Here is a 23532-nt window from a genome sequence, read left to right as displayed (position 1 = left end):
CCAGACCAGGGTTGGAACCCATGTCCCCTGCATTAGCAGGCAGATTCTCAACCACTGCGCCACCAGGGAAGCCCATTGAGTTTATATTTGTATATGGTGGTAGATAATGTTCTAATTTCATTCTTTTGCATGTATCTGTCCAGTTTTTCCAGCACTACTTATTGAAGAGACTGTCTCTTCTCCATTGTATATATTGCCACCTTTGTCATAGATTAAGACAGTAAGTGCATGGATATATTTCTGGGCTTTCTATCTTGTTTTATTGATTTATGTGTCTGTTTTTGTGCTAGTATCATATTGTTTTGATTACTGTAGCTTTGCAGTAATCAAAGTCTGAAGTCAGGAAGTGTGACTGATTTGATTACTGTAGCTTTGCAGTAATCATAGTCTGAAGTCAGGAAGTGTGATTCCAGCTTTGTTTTCCTTTCTCAAGTTTGCTTTGCCTACTGCGGTCTTTTGTGTTTCCATACAAACTAAAAAATTTTTTGTTTTATTTCTGTGAAAAATGCCATTGGTAATTTGATAGGGATTGCATTTAATCTGTAGATTGCCTTGGGAAGTATGGTGATTTTAACAATATTGATTCTTCCCATCCAAGAACATGGTATATCTTTCCATGTGATTGTGTTATCTTCAGTTTCTTTCATCAGCATCTTATAGTTTTTGGAGTACAGGTCTTTTGCCTGGTTAAGTAGGTTTATTCCTAGATATTTTATTCCTTTTGATTCAACAGTAAATGGAATTGTTTCCTTAATTACTCTTTCTGGTATTTTGTTGTTAGTGTACAGATTTCTGTATATTAATTTTGTATCCTGCAATGTTATGTATTCATTGATGAGCTCTAGCGCTTTTCTGGCAGTGTCTTTAGGATTTTCTGTATATAGTATCATATCATCTGCAAACAGTGACAGTTTTATTTCTTTTCAAGTTTGGATCCCTTTTATTTCTTTTTCCTCTATGATTGCTCTGGCTAGGACTTCCAAAACTATGCTGAATAAAAGTGGTGAGAGTGGGTATCTTTGTCTTGTTACTGATCTCAGAGGGAATGCTTTCAGATTTTCAACACTAAGTATAATGTTAGCTGTGGGTTTGTCATATACGGCCTTCATTATGTTGAGGATGTTCCCTCTATGCTTACTTTCTGGAAAGTTTTCTTAATCATAACTAGATATTAAATTTTATCAAAAGCTTTTTCAGCATCTATTGAGATGATCATATGATTTTTATTCTTCAATTTGTTAATGTAGTGTATTATATTGATTGATTTACAGATTTTGAAAATCCTTGCATCCCTGGGATAAATCCCACTTGATCATAGTGTATCATCCTTTTAATGTACTGTTGGATTAGGTTTGCAAGTATTTTGTTGAGGATTTTTGCGGCTATGTTCATCAGTGATATTGGCCTGTTATTATTTTTTTTTTTTGGTAATCTTTTTGTCTGATTTTGGTATCAGGGTGATGCTGGCCTCATAGAATGAGTTCATAAGTGTTTCTTTCTCTGCAAGGTTTTGGAATAGTTTCAGAAGGATAGGTGTAGTGGGGCTTGGTCATGAGGTGGCTGGTTGCAGAGCCCTAGTGGGTCCCAGGGCTAGTTCTGGCTCACTGTGTGTAGAGTCAGGGTCCCAAAGACTCTTGAACTGTTGCCCACCCACTGGCAGGTGAAGTCCAATTCTGGGGTTAGTGCCAGACTACTGGCAGGCAGAGCTGGTTCCTGTAGTCTGGCTGCAGGGCCCGGGGATCCCAGAGTTCATTTCAGATCATTGGTTGGGGTGGGGGCTGACACAGTTGGGTATGGGATTTACAGTGTTCCAAAGGTTGTGTTGGCCTGCTAATGGGCAGGGCCAGGGCCCAGCTGGTTCCAGGGAAGGGTCTGGCCTCCTGCATTGTTGGACTTGTTCTGCAGGCTATGGGATGGTAGTTTTCTTGCTTCTGGTGTGTGCCTCCTGGTGAGTGAAGCTGGTCTAGAGGCTTGTGCAGGCTTGCTGGTGGGAGGGGCAGGTGCCTGCCCACTGGTAGGTGTAGCTGGGTCTTGGCCCTCTGGTGGGCAGATCTGTGTCTAGGGGGGTGTCTAGAGGTGGCTGTAGGCTCAGGAAATCTTTAGGTAGCCTTTCTGCTGATGGGTGGGGCTGTGTCATTCCCAGTTAGTTGTTTGCCCTGAGGAGTCCCAGCACTGGCACCTGGAGGCTGTTGGGTAGTGCCAGGTCTTGGCACTAATGATCCAAGATGTCAGCTGCCAGCAGCAGCAATGTATTGAATACATGTGGTTGAATGTTCCCAGTTATGTCTGCCACCAGTGAGCTGCAGTTGCCCCCCTGCCTCTCCAGGATATTCTCCAAGACCAGCAGGTAGGTCTGGCCCATGCTCCTATCAAATTACTGCTTTTGCCCATGTCCCAGTGGGTGTGAGATTTTGTGTGTGCCCTTTAAGAGTGAAATCTCTGTTTCCACTAGTCCTATGGAGCTCCTGCAATGAAGCCCCACTGGCCTTTAAAGCCAAATGCTCTGGGGGCTCATCTTCCTGGTGCCAGAATCCCTGGCTCTGGGGAGCCTGACATTTGTCTTAGAACTCTTACTCCTGTGGGAGAACCTTTGCAATATAATTATTCTTCAGTCTGTGGGTTGCCCAGCTGGGGGTTATGGGATTTTATTATATCACGAGTCCACCCCTCCTACCCATCTCATTGTGGTTTCTTCTTTATGTCTTTAGTTGTAGAAAACCTTTTCTACTAGGTTTCAGTCTTTTTCACTGATGGTTGTTCTGTAGATACTTGTGGTTTTGGTGTGCTCATGAGAGGAGGTGAGCTCAGGGTCTTGCTACTCCGTCATCTTGTCCCACTCGTCCTTATTTATTTTCTATTGGATGATCTATCCATTGATGAAAGTGGGGTATTAAAGTCCCCTACTATTATTGTATTGCTGTCTATTTCTCCCTTTAGGGCTGTTGATATTTACTTTATATATTTAGGTGCTCCTAGCTTGGGTACATAAACATTTACAAATTGAACATTCTCTTTTGGATTGATCCCTTTATCATGATGTAATGCCCTTCTTTGTTTCTTATTACTGTTTTTGTTTTAAGGTCTATTTATCTGATATAAATATATTTGCTCCACTTTGTTTTGGTTTTCATTTGCATGGAATATCTTTTTACATCCCTTTTCTTTCAGTCTGTGTGTGCTTACATCTGAAGTGAATCTCCTGTAGGCAATGTGTAGGTGAGTCTTGTTTTATCCATCCATTCAGCCACCCTATGTCTTCCGATTGGAGAACTTAGTCCATTTACCTTTGAAGTAATTTTTGATAGATATATACTTACTCCCATTTTGATAATTATTTTCTGGCTCTTTTGTTGTTCCTCTGTCCTTTTTCTCTTGCTCTCTTTTGTGATTTGATGGTTTTCTGTAGTGGTATACTTAGATTCCTTTCTCTTTTCTTTCTTTTTTTTTTAAAAATAATTATTTATTTATTTTTGGCTGCATTGGGTCTTTGTTGCTGCACATGGGCTTTCTCTAGTTGTGGCGAGCAGGGGCTACTCTTTATTGCGGTGTGCAGGCTTCTCGTTGAGGTGGCCCCTCTTGTTGTGGAGCACAGGCTCTAGGCACATGGGCTTCAGTAGTTGCAGCACGCAGGCTCAGTAGTTGTGGCTCACGGGCTTAGTTGTTCTGCAGCATGTGGGATCTTCCCGGACCAGGGATCGAACCCATGTCCTCTGCATTGGCAAGCAGATTCTTAACCACTGCACCACCAGAGAAGTCCCCCTTTCTCTTTTCTTTTGTGTATCTACTATAGTTTTTTGCTTTGTGGTTAACATGAGGCTTACAAATGACGACTTATATTTATAACAGTCTATTTTAAATTGATAACAACTTAAGTTTGAATTCATTCTAATACTCTGCACTTTTACTCCCCACCCTGCCTACATTTTATGTATTTAATGTCACATTTATCTTGTTTATCCCTTAACTAATTATTGTAGTTACAATTATTTTGACTACTTTTGTCTTTTAACTTTCATACTGGCTTATAAGGGATTGATCCACCACCTTTTCAACACTAGATTATTCTGAATTTTACTATGTATTCACCTTTACCAGTGAGATTTACACTTTCATGTGTTTTTTTGTCAAACATTTAAGTGCTCTGTCATTTCAGCTTGAAGAAGTACTTTTATCATTTCTTATAAGGCTGGTCTAGTGGTGATGAATCCCTTTAACATTTTCTGTCTGGAAAACTTTATCTCTACTTCAATTCTTTTTTTTTTTGCGGTACGCGGGCCTCTCACCGTTGTGGCCTCTCCCGTTGTGGAGTACAGGCTCCAGATGTGCAGGCTCAGCAGCCATGGCTCACAGGCCTAGCCGCTCCACGACATGTGGGATCTTCCCGGACCGGGGCACGAACCTGTGTCCCCTGCATCGGCAGGCGGACTCTCAACCACTGCGCCACCAGGGAAGCCCCCTCTACTTCAATTCTGAATGATAACTTGGCTGGGTAGAGTATTCTTCATTGGAAGTTTTTTCCTTTCAGCACTTGAATATGTTGTACTACTCCTTCTGGCTTACAAAGTTTCTGCTGAAAAATCTAATAGACTTATGGGGGTTCCCTTGAATGTGATAAGTTGTTTTTCTATTGCTGCTTTTAAGATTGTCTCCTTGTCTTTAACTTTTGACATTTTAATTATAATATGTCTTGTTGTAGGTCTCTTTGGGTTCATCTTTTTTGGAACTCTATGGGCTTCCTGGATCTGGATGTCTGTTTTATTCCCCAGGTTAGGGAACTTTTTAGTCATTATTTACTCAAATAAGTTTTCTGCCTCTTTCTCTCTCTCCTCCTTCTGGGACCCCTATAATATGAATGTTGGTCTGCTTGATGTTGTCCCACAAGTACATTAAGCTATCTTCATTTTTTTTTTCATTCTTTTTTCTTTTTGCTGCTCTGATTGGGTGTGTTACACTGCTCTGTGGATCTCTTTCTTTCCTCCATCGAGTTAGCTGTTTAATGCGTTTAGTGTATTTTTCAGTTCAGTTATTGTAGTCTTCAGCTCTTTGACTTCTATTTGGTACTTTACTACATTTTCCATCTCTTCTTTGTTTTAGTGCTCACTGTGTTCATCAATTCTTTTCCCAAGTTCAGTGAACATCTTTATTAAAAAAACCCTCTTTATCAGGTAAATCACTTATTTCCATTTCATTAAGGACTTTTTCTGAGATTATATCTTGTTCTTTCATTTGGAACATATTCCTCTGCTTTCTTCACTTTTCTTGACTCACTGTGTTGGTTTCTATGTATTAGATAAAACAGACACCTCTTTAGTCTTGAAGGAGTGACCTCATGTGGGACATGAACCTTATTGTTCAACACTGCCCTAACTCTTGGTTGTCTCTCAAACATTTGTGATTGTCCATGCAGCCTATTTTAGGGCTCCCAGTAGTTGAGGATGTGCCAAGACCTGTCAGTGTCCCAAAGGAGAGCTTCTCAGTCAACACCTAGGTTCAAGCTGATTGGAAGCCAGACTCTCAGGTAGCATCTTTTAAAGTATGCAAATATATACATTCCTGTGGGACCACAAGTGTAAGTCCTGCTGGCCACCAGAGCCAGGTGATATGGAGGTGTCCCCTGGTGGCAGCTACAAAACTTGGGGCACCAGAGGAGGGTACAGTCTCCTTTCTGGGAGATACTGGTGAACTGGAGTGTGGCAGAGGGAGAGCAACAAAGATGGCACTAACCAGCCTCTGTCTCTGGAGAGTACCCCAGTAGGTCCCTAGATGAATGTTAAATTAGATGCCTGCCCCTTGGTCCAGTGCTTTGTGTTTTAAACAAACCTCTTTTAAAAAAACTTTTATTTGTTTATTTGGCTGCATCAGGTCTTAGTTGTGGCATGTGGGATCTTTTGTTGCAGTGCCCGGGCTTCTCTCTAGCTGTGATGTGGGCTCCAGGGTGCGCACCTCAGTAGTTGCGGCGTGCAGCCTCTCTAGTTGTGCCACGCAGGCTCCAGAGCACATGGGCTCAGTAGTTGTGGCATGCAGGCTCTCTAGGTGTGGTGCTCAGGCTCTAGAGGGCACAGGCTCAGTTGCCCCATGACATGTGGAATCTTAGTTCCCCAACCAGGGATCGAACCCACGTCCCCTGCATTGGAAGGTGGATTCTTAACCACTGGACCACCAGGGAAGTCCCCCAGTGCTTTAATATAATCAAATGAGCTTCTTTCATGTAAAATCTGGACACCTTACAATTGGCTGCCTCTCTGCTCCCTGGGGTGGGTGATCTGAATGCACTAGGCCTTTAAGAGTTGTTTCTCATTTCACTGTACCTTGGCAGGTCCCATGGGTGTGAGCCCCCTTGGTTTTCAAAGCTCATCTGTGTCTCAGATACAGGTGTTAAAATTTGGGATGCCTGATGTGGGGTTAAAACCCTTTGCTCCTGAGGGAGAAGCTCTGAAGTTTGAGTCCCCTCCTGATTGTAGGTTACCACACCAGGGTTGGTTTTAAGCCTCTCCTACCCACTTTTTTCTAATTTTCCCGATGTGTAGGAGTTGCTTGCTAGTTCCCCCCAAACCCCAGGAAGTTGTTCATATGTAGCTGCAGATTTAGTGTGTCTGAGGTAGGAGGTGAGTTAATTTTCAAATACCTGTCTTTAAGACCTTCCCAGAGCCCCATCTAAAATTACTACCCTCTAAAAAAATATCCTGTAACTCTAATCATGTTATACTTGTTTACAGGGATTAGGACAGACAGTTTATTTTCCTTTCTGGATTACAGTGGTGAAGACGGTATCGTGTTCATTTTTATGGCTCCTTCAAGCACTAGTGGAATGTTTGGAATTTGGTGGGTTCTTGAAATGTGTGTAAAATACTGAAAGGAAGGAAAAAAATAAATGTATCTGTACACACACACATATGGTATCTTCCTTATCCCTAAGGTATGTATTTATACTTAGTGAAATATATTTGCATCAATGTTTGATGCATTAAACCGGGGACTTCTGGTGCTAGATAAGATGGTGAGCTAAGAATGGCTGCTGGATCTTTCTCATGCACACCAATTCTGGAGATGCCAGAAGGGAGATCTCCACCTCTGGAATAGAAGGGAAAAATTTCAACCTAATGAAGGACATCAACCAAAAATCTACAGCAAATATCACATTTAACAGGAACTTTAGATGCGATATTATCTAGACATGTGTTTGCTGTATGTAAATGAAACCTAAACAACAGTGGTATAAACATACAGGGATTGGCTTTTCCTTATAACAGACAGGAAGTCCAGAGGTGGGCAGTACAGCCTTGTACACGGCTTCACAAAGCTTCAGTGTCCTAGGCCCCTTCTAGCTCTCTGTCCCTTCATCCCGCACATTCAGCTTTTGTTCTCATCTTCTCAAGGTTGTTTCTGCCTCTCTAGGTAATCATGATCCAGGCAGGAAGAAGAGGATGGAGAGAAGGGTAAAGAGATGTGGACCAAGCCAGCTGGGGTTTCTGAAAGCTCATGCAAGCACGTCCTTCTAACATACCATGGGCTTGGACTGTGTTACACAACCACCTTCAGTTGCAAAGGCAGCTGCATTTTGCTTTGTTTATACAAAATTGGTTCCTGGTAGAAAGGAAAAAATAGAGACTTGAAATTGGGTTGACAACTGGTAGTGTCTGCTTTGTATTCACTTTAACTTGAGAAAAGCACAGTGATCCCCACCATGACCACTACCTTTCAAATTAGTACTTGATGTCTTGGCCATTGCAAAAGGACAAACATAAATGTGACATATAACTCTGTCAGAGTTCTGCCACAAACTTCAGCGACTCTATCTAGTTCGTTTAAAAGAAAATAACTTATTAAGCAATGCTAGGTAGCTTACTGAGTTTATAAAGTTGACCACAGATACAAATTTGGAGCCTATGTAACTAGAAACTATACCCAAATCATACTGCAGGTCTGTTCCACTAGACATACCACTGTTACCATTATTTGGCAAAGACACTGCAGTGGATACCGACAACTCCACCAATCTGGGCACGGGGTATTACTGCAAGAATCTCTGCCACAACCCAATTGCTCTCTCAGAATGACTCCTCATAGTGCTTTATTCTTTCCTTCATCAATTTCTCTTTCAAAATCAGTGTTCTAGCTGCACAGGAGTCTGAAAAAAGCAAGTTTCTGTCTTTCATCATAGGAGCTGGGGACTTACAAGTAGAGAAACCTCTTTGAATATCTAGGAAGGATATTCAAACATGCTAGGTGGCTGGAAAGAGTGATAAGCATCTGTTATTACACAGAAGGATGGGAAAGAAAGGGGTAAAATTCTCATTTTCAGATGTTGATCATTTATATAAATACGTCTTCAAATTCAACCTATCTTTAGAACTAAAAAGAGAGTTCAATAAGACAACCAGGCATGTGATCAATATATAAAAATTAATTCCTCCTTACCAATAATAACCAGTTAGAAATTTTAATAGAAAATATTTTAATAACAACAAAACCATATAATATACAGAAATTAAACTAAAAAGAATATATAAATAATTATGGAAAAATTGTATGACTCTATTAAAGGATATTAAAAACACCTGAATAAATGAAGCAAAATACCATGCTAAAAGGTGAGATGATTTAACATTTTAAAGATTTAATTCCTGCAAAATTAATCTACAAATGCAGTGTAATTCGAAAAACAATTCCAGAAGGATTTTTGGAGGTAAATCAATAAAATGATTCTCAAGTGTATTTGGTGAATATTTAAAGGCAATTTTGAAAAATAAGCCAAAGCAATTGAAACAGTATCACAGGATCAAATCTTTAAGCCAAGAGGGCAGGGTAGAAAGTCAAGAAACAGACCTGTGTATATATGAGAATTTGTTATATGATAGAGAAATAAAATCAGAGAAGAAACGATGGAGTATTTAGTAAATGGTGCCGAGGAAATTTTCTCACTGCAAGGAGAAAAATACAATCAGATCCCTATATTATGTAAAAGTAAACTCCAAATGTATTTTTAAAAGTCTAGAGATCAAATATAAAATGAAAGAAGAAAATATAAGAGAGTAACAGGAAAGGAAAGGATTTCTTTAATAAGAGTTGCAGGTTGGTTCCTCTGGGAAACAGACTCTAAGATAGAGATTTGGGTACTTCCCTGGCAGTCCAGTGGTTAGGACTCCTGCTTGCCAAGGGGTGCGTTCAAAAAAAAAAAAAAAAGATTTGCATGCAGGAAGTTTATTGGGGTGTGCTCTCAGGCTCAATACAAGATGGAGGAGTGAAGGAAGCAGAATCCCATTGATGGAGAAGTTGAACAGGGGCAGTCTCAGCCTGATTGCATGAGGAACTCTGGAGCTGGTGGAGCCCTTCTGATTTGGACTGAGTAGCCCCAACCTTTACTCTTTGCATAGGCCAGCTGTTGGATGCAGGCTGTCCGCAAGAAGCGGGCATGGCCCTGGGGGAGGAAGCTAGTCAAGGGCAATGCCCAAGTTTCCCACCTCCTCCTCTTGGCTATCGGATATAATGTTGCTAAGAACATGGGTGTGCAAATATCTCTTCCAGATCCTGCTTTCAATTCTTTTAGATATACACTCAGAAGTGGAATTGCTGAATCGTATGGTCATTCTATTTTTAATATTTTGAGGAACTGCCTTACTATTTTCCATAGTGGCTACACCATTTTATATCCCTTTATAGCAAAAAGGTTCTAATTTCTCCACATCCTCTCCAACACTTGCTATATTCTGTTTTTTTTTACTAGTAGCATCCTAATGGATATGAGGTGGTATCTTAGTTTTGATTTGCCTTTTAAAATCCAACTTGTTTTTTAAAAGTAAAATTTTTGTCTTATAAAAGCAATGCATATTCATTATAGAAAATTTGGAAGGGACTTCCCTGGTGGCGCAGTGGTTAAGAATCCACCTGCCAATGCAGGGGACACGGGTTCGAGCCCTGGTCTGGGAAGATCCCACATGCCACCGAGCAGCTAAGCCCGTGGGCCACAACTACCAAGCCTGCACTCTAGAGCTTGCGAGCCACAACTACTGAACCCGCATGCCACAGCTACTGAAGCCCATGCACCTAGAGCCTGTGCTCCACAGCAAGAGAAGTCACCGCAATGAGAAGCCCATGTACCGCAATGAAGAGTAGCCCCTGCTCGCTGCAACTAGAGAAAGCCCGCACACAGCAACAAAGACCCAATGCAGCCAAAAATAAATAAATTTATTTATTTATTTATTGAAAAAAAAGAAAAATTGGAAAACATAGAAAATCATAGTGAAAAAAAATCTCAGAATCCTATTACTTTAAAATAATCAGTGTTAATACTTTGGTTTGTGTCTTTCCAGTCTTTTTTCTGTTTATATTTCCAGAAGGCTGGTGCTAATCCATACTGCCCCTTTGAGCAATTCAAAAAAAGGCATCCTGTTCTCTAGGTAAATGCAACCCTAGAGATGGTTGCATGGTTTTTGACAAGCAGAGCACAGCTAGATTTCAGATCTCACTTGCCCCTAGGGCAGGTACCTTGTGCAGTGAAGAACTTCTACAACTATATGTTGTAGTTCTGAATGTACCAAGGGATTTATTTTATAGTTTTATATACAGTTTTATTTATTTTATTTATTTAGTTTTGGCTGCTTTGGTTCTTCATTGCTGTGTGCGGCTTTCTCTAGTAGTGCAGGGGCTACTCTTTGGTGTGGTGTGCGGGCTTCTCATTGTGGTGGCTTCTCTTGTTGCAGAGCACGGGCTCTAGGCACGTGGGCTTCAGTAGTTGTGACACGCGGGCTAGTCGTTGTGGCTCGCCGGCTCTAGAGCGCAGGCTCAGTAGTTGTGGTGCATGGGCTTAGTTGCTTCACGGCATGTGGGATCTTGGGATCTTCCTGGGTCAGGGCTCGAACCTGTGTCGCCTGCATTGAGAGGCGGATTCTTAACCACTGCGCCACCAGGGAAGCCCTATTTTATAGTATTTATAAAACTGAGATCATACTATTTGGTAAACTATGTTTGGATAGAATATAATTTATTTTAGTTCATCCCTATTTGTCAGTTAAATTGTTTCCAAAGTTTTGATATTATAACATCTTGCTGGTATGACAATACTTGTACATAAATCTTCATGTTTAGAATTATTTCTTTATGATAAAGTTCCTAGAAATTGCCTTGAAAACTAAATTAATGAGTGTTTATTATGTGCCGTAGACTGTGCTTAGAAAAATATAAAGAGATAGAGATATACAATCCTCATTACAAACCAATGATGTAGGTACCATGATGGTTATTTTTAGAGAGAAAGCTGAGGCACAACAAGAAATGAGTAAGAATACTTAGTTATTTGTTCCAGGTCACATAGCTGGAAAGCAGTAGAGCTGGATTTTGAACACGTCTGTCAGGTGCATCTGCTCCAGAGCCTGGGCCCTTAACATGCTATGGTGATTCACTTTAAAAGAGAAGACAGATGGATTTGAGAAGAGTTTTAATAATAAATAAGCCTCACATCATCAGTGCAGTAGACCCTGACCACTTGACAATTTCTATAGGAGACAAGACCATTCAAAAGCAGCAATGGGTTTTTGTTAAGGTATTTGCTAGAAAAAAGAATTTGATGGGATAATTAATATTCTAATAGGATATACATTGTTCATTTCTGAGCTCTTTCTAAGAAAAGAAACTTTAGAAGCTAATTTAAATTTAATTTGATTACAAATGATAATGTCTTCATGCTATTTTTAGTTTAGATTCCAAGGTATCTGGGTCAATGAAGGGATCATTTTGATGTCCTCATCTCAGACTGCTCTCTTCCCTATGCTACACCTTAACTTCTGTTTTTTGTTAAACAGAGGGTGATACCCTTTGTCCATTTCCTCAAAGAGATATGGACTATGGTCTTATGAGCTCTGTGAAAGAAGAGTGTGTGCAAGTATGCGTGTGTTAGTAAGATATTGCTCTCCTTTTTCATATAAGCATGGATTTTTGGTATCTTAAATATTTAATAGTTTGAGAAATGTATAGTACAATTTAAGACATAATTACATTTTTAAGTGGGACTAAAAGAGGTAAGAAAAAGAAGGAAATCTTGTCTGGCTTCTGCACTAAAGAAATCTAATTTTAGTTCTTTAACGTAGGGTATATAACACACTTAAAGAGGGTAAAAATAAAATGAGATAAATTAATGAAAAGTACAAGTTAGAAATGGTTGATATTGTTACTAACATAGGCATTCACAACTGATGTACTTGTTTCTAACTTCTTAATTAATTATTGTAACTTCTAAAGCAGTAGGATTCAAATCAATGGCTATTTACTGGACGCATGCTGTTAAAAATGCATCTTCAAAAAAAAAATGCATCTTCAAACCAGAACTCATACATTGCCAGTGGGAGTGTAAATTGGTATAGCTAGTTTGGAAAACTGTTTGACAGTATTAACTAAATCTGACTGATATATACAGCCTGTCATCCAGCAATTCCACTCCTAAGAGAACAGGATACCTGCTTATGCCAGAACACTTAGAAATAGAGAAAAGCACAAAGAGAATAAAAATAAACTGTCATCCTAGTATGGAGATAACAGTTATTAACATTTTAAAGGAGAACCATATTTTACATACTGTTTTGTGGCAAGCTTATTTTATACATTAATGTATTGTGAACATATTCCATTTAATAGGTATTCAACAATGTTTTAAAAAATCTGCCTATAATATTCTAACATGGCTAAACCATAACATATTGTGCTTACGCTTACCATAATTTTGTCTTGTTAGATACTTGGGATATTTCTAATTTTTTCACTACATTTAAATAACATTGTAATGGACATTCTTATATGTAAATTTTTAGCAAATATTTGAATATTAGCATAAATTCTTAGAAGTTAAATTTCTGGTTCAAAAAGTATATACATTTTAATGATTTAGACATCAATTGCTAAAAATTATTGTAATTTATACTCCATTCAGCATGGTATGATATTGTCCAATATCCACAATAGGCATAATTATTTTTTCTAATCTTTGTCAAATTTATAAATTAAAAAGAATTGCCTCTCATTCTAGCTTTACTTAATATGGTTGGACTTTTTATAGAATATTGGCTTTTTTTTTAGAATTCTCTGTTCATCTCCCTTGACTATTTTTCTGTTCTTCTGTCTTTCTTATTTGTTTGTAAGAATGCTTTAAAAGGAGTAGCAAGTGAAATTCTTTATTCATGTTGTGGGTATTTTTTTTCTGCTTTATTACCAACTTTTCATATTTCAAACTCCTTTCCCAAACTAGCAAACTCTGATACTTTAGTGTGTCCCCTTGAGGAAGCAGAATTTAGGAGAAACTATCATCAGACAATTTGCATTAGGCACCTTTGTTGGACTTTATTTCTTCTGCTTTCATTTCCTGTCCTTTCTCTCCTGTTTTCTTCCCTTTCCTTTACTTCTGGGGCATAATGGATATATATGAATTCATATTTGCAGAGAGGGAACATTCTTAAGTGGCTGCCAGGTGTCAGGTACTGTGCTGGACGCTTCACTACATTAATTCATGTCATCCTTAAAACAATCCTAGGGGCTTCCCTGGTGGCGCAGCGGTTGATAGTCCGCCTGCCGATGCAGGGGACACAGGTTCGTGCCCCGGTCCAGGAAGATCCCACATGCCGCGGAGCGGCTGGGCCCGTGAGCCATGGCCGCTGAGCCTGTGCGTCCGGAGCCTGTGCTCCGCAACGGGAGTAGGCCACAACAGTGAGAGGCCCGCGAACCGCAAGAAACAAACAAAAAACAAACAAACAAACAAAACAATCCTAATGAAGTAGGTATTCTTTCATTCATTTTATAAGCTGAGGAAATCGAAGATCATTCAAATCACGTGTGCTTTCTTTCTGGTCTTCCCTTTGGCCTTCTTGATTTTACCCCAACCTTCTCCTTTTGAAGCCTTCTCCACCTTTGTTATGGCAGGTCCAACCTTCCAAGCTGCTCAGGCCAAAACCCTCAGAGTCCTCCTTGCTTTCTTTCCTTCACATCCAGTCTGTGAGGAATCCCTGGCAGCTCATCACTGCCACCCCTATCTCCCTGGTCCAATCACTCTCCTCTTGCTCCTGGATTATTTCTTTTTTCTTTTTTATAAATTTATTTATTTATTTTTGGGTGTGTTGGGTCTTCGTTTCTGTGCCAGGGCTTTCTCTAGTTGTGGCGAGCGGGGGCCACTGTTCATTGCGGTGCGCAGGCCTCTCACTGTCGCGGCCTCTCTTGTTGCGGAGCACAGGCTCTAGACGCGCAGGCTCAGTAGTTGTGGCCCACGGGCCTAGTTGCTCCGCGGCATGTGGGATCCTCCCAGACCAGGGCTCGAACCCGTGTCCCCTGCATTGGCAGGCAGACTCTCAACCACTGCGCCACCAGGGAAGCCCGCTCCTGGATTATTTCAATAGCCTTCTCATTGGTCTCTGCTTCAGCCCTTACCCCCTATTGTCTATTGTCAACCCAGCAGTCAAAGTGGTCCTATCACAGTGTGTCAGAAGATGACACTTTTCTACACAAAACCCTCCAGTGGCTTCCAACTCACACAGAGTAAGGGCCTCATTTGGCCTGTCACCCCTACTTCTTCTCTGACTTCCCCATTCTGCCACTCTGGCTTCTTGGTTGCTCCCAGAGCACTCAGGCATATTCCTGCCTCAGGGCTTTTGTACTTGCTGTGCTTTCTGCTTCAAAAGTTGTCTGCCCAGATATCTTGTTTCCCAACCTCCTTCAGACCTTTGCTTAAATACCTCCAGAGGTTTTCTTTGATCACCTACTTAAAAGAACACCCCTCAAACTCCTTATGTCCCACCCCTGCCTAATATTTCTCCATAGCATTACTTTTTTTTTTTTAACATTTTTACTGGAGTATAAGTGCTTTACAACGTTGTTTTAGTTTCTGCTGTATAACAAAGTGAGTCAGCTGTACGAATACATATATCCCCACATCCCCTCCCTCTTGCGTCTCCCTCCCACCCTCCCTATCCCACCCCTCTAGGTGGTCACAAAGCATGGAGCTGATCTCCCTGTGCTACTCCATAGCATTTCTAATCATATTGCAGGCACATATTTTCTTTATCATCTGTCTCTCCCACCTGGAAGGTAAGGTCCATGATGGCTAGGATTTTTATGTTTTTGTTCTCTGCTGTGTCCCCAACCCCTAGAAGAATGTCTAGCATGCAAAAAGCACTCAATCGATATTGGTTGAATAAATGATTGCCCCACATCCCAGCTGTTAGAACAGGCCCAGGTGACCTGCTGGGCAGAACTTCCCCGCTCCTACTCATCTATCTCCCTGTCCTTCCCCAGTTTTTACTTAGGAGCCACCTGTCTTGCACTTGTTATAGGTGGAAGGCTGGTGAATGCTGAGAGTTATTCGCAGCAGCTGCATTCCTGCTGCCGTCATCAAGTATAGCAGTGGTGGTAGAGCAGGAAGTGTGAAGTTTGCGTCCTCTGATTGCCATGGTTGCAAAAGAGAACCTGAAACTAGGTAAATTTGATTTCGGTTGTTTTCGGATGCCATTCATCGAGAATGGAGGGAGGAAGATACTTCCTCCAAAGGAGAATTTGGTGAGGCCCCAGCAGGATGCTGCTGCGGTAGGAAAAGCTCCACACCCGCCACACCCGCTCAGACTGCGGCTCACCTCAAGTTTCAGCCACACCAACCACAGGGCTCTGAAACTGCCAAGAGAGCCTCTAACCAAGAATTTGATTCCCCCTCCTGGATTTAAAGTTCAGAAAGCAGATCCTTGACTTTACCACCCAAGCATGCAAGAAGAGGTGTGGAAGGCGGAGAAATGCGGAGGTTGAGATGGTAATACCAGCTTGGCAATGTGCGAGGTCTCTGATGGAGGGCAGCCGGCAAACGCGGGGCCGGGCCGGCCGGGGTCCGAGGTCTGGGCTCTGGGAAGGACGGCGAAACACGAGGCAGTGCCAAGGGCCACCGCCATACTCGGGGTGGTAGGGAAACGGATTCCCAACCTGCTCTCCCATTTCCCGGGGAGAGTTGGGGAAATTTCTTTTGGCTGTATAACTGTCCAATTAAAGAGTCCTCATTTTCAGGGGGAAAATTACCAGTGAATTGTGACACGTACACCTATACTCGCAGGGTGCGTGCCGCGTGGAGATGTCTGACTTTCTCCACTCAGCAGAACTCAAGAAATGAGCCTTTTGGCAGGACCAACGTGGGTGTGTGTGTGTGTGTGTGTGTGTGTGTGTGTGTGTGTGTGTGTGTGTGTGTGTGTGTGTGTGTGTGTGTGTGTGTGTGTGTGTGTGTGTTCGTGAAGGGGTGTAGTTCCAGCGACAGGCGAGTCCCCAGGGGCGAGGTGTCCTCCATTCCGCGGGGTTTAAGTTTCGGTGGAAAATTTCCCTCAGAGGCTCCGCCTCCTTCACCTTGGCAACGGGCGCCGGGGCGGCCTCGCAGCTGAGCCCGACCCCCGCGCACCTGACGGCCGCCCCTCCGGGGGGAGGGGCGAGGCTAGCGGCGAGGGCAGGGGCGGGGCCGGACGCGAGCTCCCCTGGGCCGGCCAGGCAGGTCGGGCCCCGCCTCGGCTCGGGCCCCGCCCACGCTCCCCCGAGGGCGCGGGTTGGGGGGCGGGGCAGCCCAGGAGCGGCGCGGCTCCGCCACCGGCTGACGCACCGTCGGAAAGTTGCGCTCCGACCTTCTGCCACCTCGTACTTTCTTCCCGGGGCGCCGCTGTAGACTTGGAGGTGGGTGGGGAGGACCCGGGCCGAGGCGTGAGAGCGGCCGCCGGCCGGGGCGCAGAGCGGACTGTCCCGGTCTCGGCGAGGAGCCCGCTCCCCCTTCCTCGCGGTGCCCAGCGCGGTGGTGGCACAAACTTTCTGGACTGTCCTCGGACAGTCGTGGCGAGTCCCGCACCGGGCCGGGAGGAGGAGCCGCGGCCGCTGACAGGTACGTGGCGTGCGGATCTGAGATTTGCGCTTGAGGGATTATTTTATTTTAGGGGTTATGGGAAGGCGGAGAGCAGAAGTATCCCTTGCCTGCGTTCTCCGACTTGGCGGGAGGAGCAGGAATTGTGAGGGGGGGGCCCCGCTGGGACTATCCCAAACAAGATTGCTGTGTCGGGCCGAGGCACGGCGGGGAGGAGGGGGCTCCCAGAGCTGCTGGACCGGGCGTGACTCGGTGACTGATCCCGGGGGAGAAAGAGCCAGCTTGTTTTGACAGAGGAGGATGGCACCTGGGCTCTCCACCCTGTTTTTGGTTCTTGGGGCCGGAGAGCCGGATCCTACCGGAGGAACAGGCGAAGGCGAAGAGATCTGGGGCTCAGTTTTCCTCTCCCGACCTCCTCGCTTTCACACAAGAGGCAGAGGCGGTGCCACTCTGAGGATTGCAGCGCTTTCCTGGTGTTAGGACTCACTTGTTGGGTGGCTCTTGCTCAGTTTCGTCAAATTCTCTAATGAAACTGCGTTCAAGTCGTGGTTGTTATTGATGAAGATGATGGTATGTGTGTGCGTGCGTGCGTGTGTGTGTCCTGCTCCGACCTTAACAAAGGTCCCTTGTTAATTCCACTTCTGGTAGGGAGTGGAACTAACTGCTGTCCTATCTCAAGCCCAGCCAGAGAGAGGTGTTGGTGGCAGCGGTAACCTTGTTTGCTTGGGACTTTGGGAGTCACGTGGGCAGTTCTGATGAATTAGCCCAGGTCTGTCCCACCCACTTGGATCCATCCATTCTTAATAGACCCGGTTTATGTTAATCCCAGACTCCTAATTTATTCGGGTTTATTAAGAATGGGTGGATCCAAGTGGGTGGGACAGAGCTGGACTAATACACACTGCTATCTGTAAAATAGATATTCAACAAAGACTGTATAGCACAGGGAACTCTACTCAATATTCTGTAATAACCGAAATGGGAAAAGAATCTGAAAAAGAATGGATGTATGTATTTGTATAACTGAATCACACTGCTGCACACCTGAAACTAACATTGTAAATCAACTATACTCCAATATAAAATAAAAATTAAAAAAAAAAAATAGACCCGGCTTCCACCATTCAGCAGGTGCTGCAGCCTTAGGCATCCCAGGGTGGGGAGTATTCCCCGTGGAAGGAAGGAGCCCAAAACAGAGGAGAGACAGCCCTGGGGAGGAGTAGTAAACAGTGCGCACCATTTGTTGCTTCCCTGTGGATTGGGCCCACTCCCTGCCTTCTCTGGCAGGGCCCTGCTATCAGATTCATCTCATTAGAAAGTCAGCTGCTCTCTGCTAATAGCCACAGCAGCCCTGATGAAATTATGTAGGTCATTGAAAAAATAATTCCTGCTTAATCACCTTTATCCTGTTGATTAGCGAGAGAAAAGATTTCCTCTCCTTAATGTACCATGCCTGGTCAGCAGGGTCACCTGCCTGACCTCAAGTTCACTTGCACACCTGGCACTAGACAGGATGTTTTCCCTGAAACTGCCCAAATGTAGTGTACCACAGCCCAAGACCACATCTGGAGAAGTTTAGTGGTCTTCTCTGGGCAGAAATGGAGCAGGAGATTCAGTCCATAAATTTACTTTTTAGTGCAGCATATTTGTTGGCTTTAGATAACTTTTCAGATAATTAAAGGCTGGTTTCTTTTAGTTCCAGTTAACCCCTTTCCGCACAGCTCATAGAATTGTTTCCATGCTTGTCTTGAAATAAGTTAACGTTTGGGGTCCCATTTGTCATTTGACCTGTAGCTTTAGGAACAGGATTAAACTGTGTGGGGCATGTGGAAAAGACAAGAGAAACTGAGTATCACTGAACTAGATTCAGAGAGAGATTTAGAGTGGTCTCATAATCTAGATCTATCTGCCCAGCTAGCTTCCTACTTGCCTCTAAATAGAGACACTATGGTTGTATCACTTTCAATGTAGGCCTCTGAAGACCAGAAATGAGAGGACTGTTTTACTGTAGTGTCGGTAATGCATTGCTGGACAGTTCTTCATGATAACTTCCCAAATTTGGTCCAAAACACTTTCTCTGCAAAGTTCTTTCTGTTGTAATAGGAAGCCAATAGATTATGTCTGCAAATCAAAAAGCAGATGTACAAATTATTTTGAAATATAGAGGTACATATTAGAAGAAGCCTGAGGAGTGACTTTTGAAATTATGTTCTTGTATTTTATTTTTATTTATTTAAAAAAATATTTACTTATTTGGCGGCATCAGGTCTTGGTTGCAGCATGTGAGATTTTTCATTGCGGCATGCGGGCTTCTCTCTAGTTGTGGCGCATGGGCTCTAGAGCGCGTGGGCTCAGTAGTTGTGGTGCATGGGCTTAGTTGCTCCGCAGCATGTGGGATCTCAAACCCGGGTCCCCTGCGTTGGAAGGTGGATTCTAAACTACTGGACCACCAGGGAAGTCCCCTTGTATTACTTTTATAAAGAAAATTTGGTAAGGAAGCTCTCTCTCTCTGCAAATATAAAACAATTGCTTTCTCTGATCCCTGCTGAGATGCTCAATCTTTGTTCTGTGTGCATTTGTCTCATAGGGCAATACATAGACCCTTTGAAGAGCTGGACCCTCAGATTCTGGCCTTGGAACATGATTTACATCTATTTCACTCTTATTCTCAGTGACTTCTGACTCTTAGTTTTTAGCCTACATAGGAGAACAGTGACCAGTAACTTCAGGTACTTCATTTATAGGGATCTCTTAGTGAAGACAGTAACGGAAAGTAACATTTTTATAGTGCTTTATGAGTAACAAAGTGCTTTCACAGGTATACCGTATTTGTGCTTTGTGATTTAACCATTTTGTAGTTGGTGTATTATATTCAGCTTACACAGGAGGAAAATAGATGAGATTCAGAGAAAATAAGGAATTTTCAGGTGCATACTTTGTTCCTGTATGTGGTGGACTCAGGCCCGAATGCAGGACTTTTCTGATTTAGAGGCCAGGCTTTTAATTTTTTCTCTGCTACATTTTGTGCAGTGTTTAGATGTGCAGTGTTTAGAATGGGACCTTATTTCTCATTGATCAACATGAGTGCTCACTGGGGACAGAACTATATAGAAACACGTTCTTATACATGTGTGTACATGCGTATAATCTTTATATCCTTTGCATCTCAACAGTGCAGCTGCACCCCAGGAGGTGGGACAGGTGATAAATGCCCCAATAGTTGCCATAAGGAACTTTTGGTAGGGTCTAAAATTGAGAAAAATCAGAAAATAGTAATGTAAATGTGTGATTTACAAGTATGGAAGTAATTACTAGAAGAAACATCTAAAAGAATTGAAGGGGCTTCTTTTGGAGAGTGGAACTCAAGGTTGGGGAGGAGCCAGGCAGGCGTCTGCTGTTTTTGGCCATGTACCTTATAACCTTATACCTTACATTTTATGCTATGTACATGTGTGTGTATATATATATGTATATGTATATATATGTATATGTGTATATATATATATATATATATATATTTAAGATATCCTTTGGCAAGGAAAGGGTAAAGCTTTGTTTTCAGAATTTTAGAGCCGAAAGGGACCACAGAGATTGTTTATTCTCCGTCCTTTGATTTTGCAGGTGAGGAAATTGTGGTAGAGGAGTTTAATTGTTTTGCCAAGGTCACATGACTGTGGAGATACCCCTCTCCCGGCACAGGTTCACACCCTTCCCCAGGCAGGTGGAAATTTCCCCCATGCTTGTGATTCCTCAGTTACCTTTCCAGGCACTGTTCTCTTGTCCTTTCCATCTAGTTTTTACAATGTTTGAATAGGTTACAGGGCTGTGGATTCAAAAGTAGGTAGCTATCTCTAATTCCTTGTATTTCCATTATGAAAATGCTTCAAATAGTTTCAGAGTCTGCAGAATCCTTTTTTTTCTTCTTTTTTTTTTGGTTAATTCTGAAATAACTTAGAGACACCTTTGCAGTTTGTTTGCAACTGTTCAGGAACTGACAGTGTTGAATTTGATAAATACTGGAGTTTGGCCTAAACTTTTATCCCTATAAGCTATTACTAACGGGAGATGGTAAGGGGCCCTTCCAATGTCTATGTATGTTGTTCAGTTTTGAAATTCTGAGAATAAGGAAACAGCTGTCTTCCAAAAGAGAGGTAGAGGCAGATAATATTGTAGAGAATATTGTAGAGCTAAAATAGAAAAGTTTTTAACACCCTAAGATTTCCCTTTTCTTTTTTTTTTTTTTTTGCGGTATGCGGGCCTCTCACTGTTGTGGCCTCTCCCGTTGCGGAGCCGGACGCGCAGGCTCAGCGGCCATGGCTCACGGGCCCAGCCGCTCTGCGGCGCGTGGGATCTTTCCGGACCGGGGCACGAACCCGTGTCCCCTGCATCGGCAGGCGGACTCTCAACCACTGTGCCACCAGGGAAGCCCCTTCCCTTTTCTTTATACATAAAATTTTTTCCTACTTCCCCTCCAATTATATCACTAACTTAAAATAAAACTTTATTTTTTCTGATTATACACACAATGCATATTATTCAACATTCAAACATCACAGAAATATGTAATGTTGAAAGATAAAGTGCACTGTGATCTTGTATTCTAGAGAAACTTCCCCAAAATTTCCCTGTATTAAAATATATTTATTATTGTGATTGTTAATAACAAGTGGGGTAATATAAAACAACTTTCAACTTCGTTTTTATTTTTAACTTAATTGGTGTTGAAAATGTTCCCATGACCATACATACAGATCATACTGTATAGTATTGCATGACAGGTTATTTTAACAGTTTCCTGTTGTTGGAAATTTGGGTTGTTTCCCATTTTCCTATAGTAAGACTAGTGCTTTAGAGAACATCCTTTAAAGTCTATCTTTGTACACTTGTGTAGGAAAGGTTTGTGAAAGAGTCAGAGGTATGAAAATGCTAAATTCCTCTAATTTACACTTCCTCTAATAGTGTCCCTACATTTTAAATTATATTAATAGCTTTCTTTTTTGAATGTATTGGACTGAAGATAGAAATTATTATTACATGACCCGACTGTGAAACAAAAGGTCGTAGTAACAGAAGGCGCTGAGCTTTTAGGTGAGGCTTACCTCATTTCTTCACATGTCAGGTTCTTTTTGGTTTTAATGTTTTCCCCAAGAGAACATAGTAATCGACAACAGCTATAAAAATACTCTGCAGTTGTCGGATGAGCTGCTAATTATTTTTTATGGAGCATAGTTAAAAAAAAATTTTTTTAAAGAACATTATTCTAGGACATGCTATTAAGGAGTTCAGAGAATCCACCAGGTTTTGCAGAATGCAGAGTGAGTGTATTTTAGCTCCTCTTCTTGTATGAAAATTTACCTCTGTTGAAATATTGGTCATGGGTCAATTTTAAGATCTTTAGGCCTATAGAAAGTCCCAGGAACTGATTTCACTCATCTGTGTGTGGCAAATGTGAAATATGATACTTTGGCTAAATTTCATGACCCAGGCTCATTGAAGGAGGAACATTTCAGAAATTCCTGTGGCAAAGTTTTTATTGACCATCTTAGAGAGTCGATTAATATTTTCATCGAGTCCAAGCTTTGTTCATAAGCATTCAATTAGATTATGTTGCATTCCTCAAGATGAGTATCTTCTGCTTTGTGTGTGTTCATGGAACTTGTACTTGGAGTTCATTCATGATTTTCTTTGTAATGTATCAGAATGAGTATAAAAGTATCTTAACAAATATAAATATCTGTACAATATAAACATATACACACCTTATGTGTATATATATATGACATATATATACATGTGTGTATTTATGCATAAGTGATATAAGCTATACTGTAAAAATATGATCATCAGGACTTCCCTGGTGGTTGAGTGGTTAGGACTCTGCACTTCCACTGCAGGGGGCACGGGTTCAGTCCCTGGTCGGGGAACTAAGATCCTGCATGCAGCATGGCGCAGCCAAAAAAAAGATCGCCAGTAGGTCATTTAGCATGAAACTTTGTGCATCCTCAAAATGAAGATGCTGCTGCCCATATTTATTGTATTAGGAAAAATGTTTCTTGATATTTTTTTTTCTTGATATTTTTTGTATGAAAAATTCATAAAAAAAGAATTTCTTAGAATACAAGAGAAACTTCATCGTTTGTATATAGTTCTTTTGATTTTTTTTTCGTGGGAAGATGCAACATACCTTATGTATTAGTCTTGGTTACTGCCTGTTCTCTAACATTTTTTGGTAAGTTGAATATTTAAAATCTCTCCTGTTTGTGTATATTGCAGACTGTTTACACTTTGGCTTATTTTTATTTATTTATTTATTTTTCACTTTGGCTTATTTTAAGCAAGATGCAGTAATTTAAATGCTTATGAAAAATGTGACAGTAGGACTTCCATTGACCTTGATTTGCTTCAGGAAATACCAGATAACCTGCTATTTACCTGAATTGTGTTAGAAACTTAATGGTTAATGCTAATCTCTTATCAGCTTGATGAAGTTTGACCTTCTCTCAATTTCCTCCTTGTTCTTCTCCACTGGGTTCCTGTTGAAGACTTTGTGTGTCTGATTTGGAAAGTGGACCCTGCAGTTGCTCTTGATGAATCAGCTTGTAAGTTGTGTTTAGGTGTTGCAGGCTGGTTGTGTTGCCTCCTGCCTTTTTTTCCTCTAAAGTAATCCCACCTCTTGATCATGT

The 23532-nt window shown here is 41.9% G+C and overlaps 1 protein-coding gene across 1 annotated transcript in view; it reads left to right on the top strand.

The window, feature by feature from the left end:
- Window positions 1-16507: 16507 nt before the first annotated feature.
- Window positions 16508-23532, top strand: part of FHIP1A (FHF complex subunit HOOK interacting protein 1A) — a 270091-nt gene continuing 263066 nt past the window's right edge. The window contains exon 1 of the mRNA XM_079919280.1: window positions 16508-16870. The gene's annotated coding sequence lies outside the window, so the exon portion shown is untranslated. The remainder of the gene's footprint in view (window positions 16871-23532) is intronic.

This window comes from Stenella coeruleoalba, assembly GCF_951394435.1.
Source record: "Stenella coeruleoalba genome assembly, chromosome: 4".
Lineage (NCBI taxonomy): Eukaryota > Metazoa > Chordata > Mammalia > Artiodactyla > Delphinidae > Stenella > Stenella coeruleoalba.
The sequence above is the reverse complement of the archived record's forward strand: the minus strand, read 5'-3'. Positions and strand labels throughout refer to the sequence as shown.